This window comes from Carica papaya, chromosome 2 (assembly GCF_054855325.1).
Source record: "Carica papaya isolate Zhongbai chromosome 2, ASM5485532v1, whole genome shotgun sequence".
NCBI classification, from domain to species: Eukaryota; Viridiplantae; Streptophyta; class Magnoliopsida; order Brassicales; family Caricaceae; genus Carica; species Carica papaya.
In genome coordinates, this window is record NC_142310.1 from 13,546,337 (window position 1) to 13,549,887 (window position 3,551).

Consider the following 3,551-nt stretch of genomic DNA (forward strand, 5'->3'; position numbering starts at 1 on the left):
GAACCTATAACAAAACTTATCAACTAACCGACTGTCCCCATACCCCGTCCGGTTTGAGTGCCAAAAGTACTATCCCTCAATATCCCGTCTAATATGAGAGTGAATCAGGTCGTCCCTATATCCCCTCCGGTATGAGGTAACGTTCACAATAGGGTTTCCTATATACCCGGTTCATCTACCATCTCCCAAGATATCCAGTAAGACAACTGTTTCATTCATTCACCTGACAAAGCAATTTTTCATTTGCATTTAATTTTAAATTTCACAATTCAACTATAAATCATGCAAGACAAGCAATACATGCATTAAGAAAACACAACCGAATTATCTTACCAATTCTAGTGTACTATCATGTATTTAAAACTGTAAAATCAAATAATCAGTTTAAACAAGATAAATAGTAATAAATAACTGGTTTTAACTCCATTAATAACCTTTAATTATACTCGAAGTTTTTTAAATTACACAAAATGTCATATTATCGATCATTAAACTTCAATTCCATAACAGAAAGTAAGGTGAAAGATTCTTACCCGAATCAGTGTTGGAAATATCGAACTTTCTACTAGGCCTACTAGCGGTCCCCAGGTTTTCTGAATTTTTATGTGGAGATTAAAACACGTTTTATATACGTAAAAATATCCCAAAATTCTTTTCTGGCCAATTTCAGGGTTCCGGCACGACAGGACCACCGTGCTCCGGTGACGGTACAGCCGACTGCGCCGGCGGTTTGCCTTGAACTAGCTATTTTCAGCAAGTTTTTGCCGATTTCGGCTGGTTTTATATTCATCCCTACGAGAAAACATGTTAGGGACCTCATTTGGTCTATAAAAAAATAGAAACCTACCAGCGGTAGAATTTTTCGGTGCGGAGGCTCTGCCAGCTCACATTCGCGGCTGAACGTTTTTTTTGATCAACTTATAGAAAACTGAATGGTGAACACAATTGTGGAAAAATCACATGAAACAGAAATCGAGAGTGGGCTCATCAGAGGCGGTTGCGGATTTTGCCTGCAGCGGCACCGTCGGGCTTTACCCACAATTTTTGGCTCACCCGCCGTTTGTTTTGCTTTGATATAGCCACAAGGGTGCTCAGAATCAAATTCTAAGCAGGTTGGAGAGTTTTTACCTTTTTTGGCGGTTGGAAGTGGCTCCGGTGTGATGGCAGGTGGGCGGTAGTCGGCTCCTTTCTCTAGTGACTGGTTCTTCTTCTCCAGTAGTGGCTGGTTCGGGTTCTGTGTGATGCAAAATATTTATAACCTTCTCGCGTTACGCTGGAACGTTTATCGCGTTTAATCTCGATTGTTCGATCGCGCCTAAGGAGGAAGCGAATCTGGACCGTTCAACGCGTTTGATCTCGATCATCCGATCGTGCCTAAGTAGAAAACAAATCTAGACCATTCATCGCATTTGATCGCGACCATCTGATCACGCTTGAGGAGGGAACGGATCCGGACCGTCCACGCTCATGGGAAGGCTTTTAGGTCGTCCGATTGCGGGGCACGTGAATCTAGCATGGCCTCTCGTGTGGCACCGAGTCAGCGTCCCTTACTACGTGGCGCTCTCTGATTTGTCGAAACTGCTGACTGGGCGATTCTACGTTGCAAAATTTTTTAAAATTATGTTATGATCTACAGTTTCTGATTTTTCTTTCAAAAACACCCCACGAACCCATTTTTCACTCATTTTTACTAAAATTATTTTCAATCTCATCCCTAATTTATTTTTTCCCACATAAAATAAAATTTCAATTAAATTAGTTTATAAAATGTATTTCATTTTATTTTTTACACATCAATTAAAAAATTTATCCCGAGTCAATTTTTCGAGCCTGGGTATTACAGTTGAAACTGAAAATGGATGAAGTGTCTGGAACGAATTAGATTTTCTCCTTTGCTAGAACTCTCCTATTCTTCCTATAAATATATATATATATATATGTACACACTCCTTTTCCCCCATTGAAGCATATACTTTCAGTGTTATAAGCAGCAGATCGAAGCAATCTCGATACAAAATCTTCTTCTTCTTTAAAGTTTCTGTAAAACATAAAAAACCCAGTTCTCCAACATATCTCTGATTCCAAGCTTCTTTGGAAACTGAGGAAAACGTGTATTCGATCCTTTCTCGCTCGATGTTTGGGACCCGTTCAAGGATTTTCCTTTCCCTTCCTCGTCAATTTCTCGGGAAAATTCAATTTTCGTTAACACGCGTGTGGATTAGAAGCATACACCGGAGGCGCACGTCTTCAAGGTGGATCTTCCTGGTATGAAAAAGGAGTAGGTGAAAGTGGAGGTAGAGGATGATACGGTGCTGCAGATTAGTGGAGAGAGACACGTGGAGAAGGAGGATAATAACAATATATGGCACCGTGTAGAGCGCAGCAGTGGGAAGTTCTCAAGGAGTTTGAAATTACCAGAGAACGTGAAGATGGAGGAGGTGAAAGCTTAAATGGAGAATGGGGTACTCACTGTTACAGTGCCCAAAGCAGAGGTGAAGAAGCCTGATGTTAAGGCCATTGAGATCTCTAGCTGAGAATCTCTAATTCATGGTTGACAGGTGTTTGTTCATGGTTCTTAATGTATGAAATATGATTGTGAATACCAACTATTTAAAATGTTCATGTTTGGATTTTGTAATGTTGTTGTGAAGCTAATATTCTGGTAATGAATAAAACATTAATATTTTCTACTTGTGTTTGAGCCATGAGAAAGATATTATTTGATAATTTATTTTAGTATATGACAATAATATTTTATTATCATATTTATTATTTGATCATTTAATTTATGTGATAAATTCTTTAATTAAATTTATAGATTTTACATTAAGATGGGGATCTTGATAATGAGAGTAAAATCTTTTATGATTTAATTTAAAATATTCTTAGTCGTTAGATCATTAAAATGAGACATTAATAATTCGGTAAGACTAATATATATGTGATAGTCTCTATAAGATAAAAATTAGTTGATATCATTAACAAAATCACATATATAAATTATGCATATGGAGATATGATCATTGAACCGACCCAATTGAGAATTTCTAATTGTTAATATTATCTTAAACTGTCAATAAAGTATTCTCTTATTTTGATGAGATATAAGAATTTTCTTAGATCTGAGATCATCATAGTAATTGATAAGTCATTTATCATACTTCGATTCTGAATATCTATAGTCAGAGAATTGTAGTTGAAAGGATATTATGTGTGAATAAATACTTATACAATTAATGATTGATCAAGACGGAATCTGTAAACTTAGGTAATAAGTTTAAACTCTATGCTGTCATTTATTATAATAACTAAATTAAGACCTTGGCCAGGACAGTTGAATGAAGGAAGAAAAAAGTTTCTTATGTCATTCATTAGTCAATTATAATTGACATGAAACATAATTGGTTACCTATTGAGATTTGACGGTTAAACCATATTCTAAGTTTAACTCGGAGCAATAATGACAGAAGGAAGTATTATATATTTTTTAATAGGTTCTTGAGAGTAATTGTACATTTCGTACTATCCGATTGTTGAGGAGTGTTGCTAGA

General features: G+C 36.4%; 1 pseudogene; it reads left to right on the forward strand.

The window, feature by feature from the left end:
- The first annotated feature begins 1,855 nt into the window (after window positions 1–1,855).
- On the forward strand, window positions 1,856–2,561 carry LOC110817332 (17.5 kDa class I heat shock protein-like; annotated as a pseudogene).
- The last annotated feature ends 990 nt before the right edge of the window (window positions 2,562–3,551 follow it).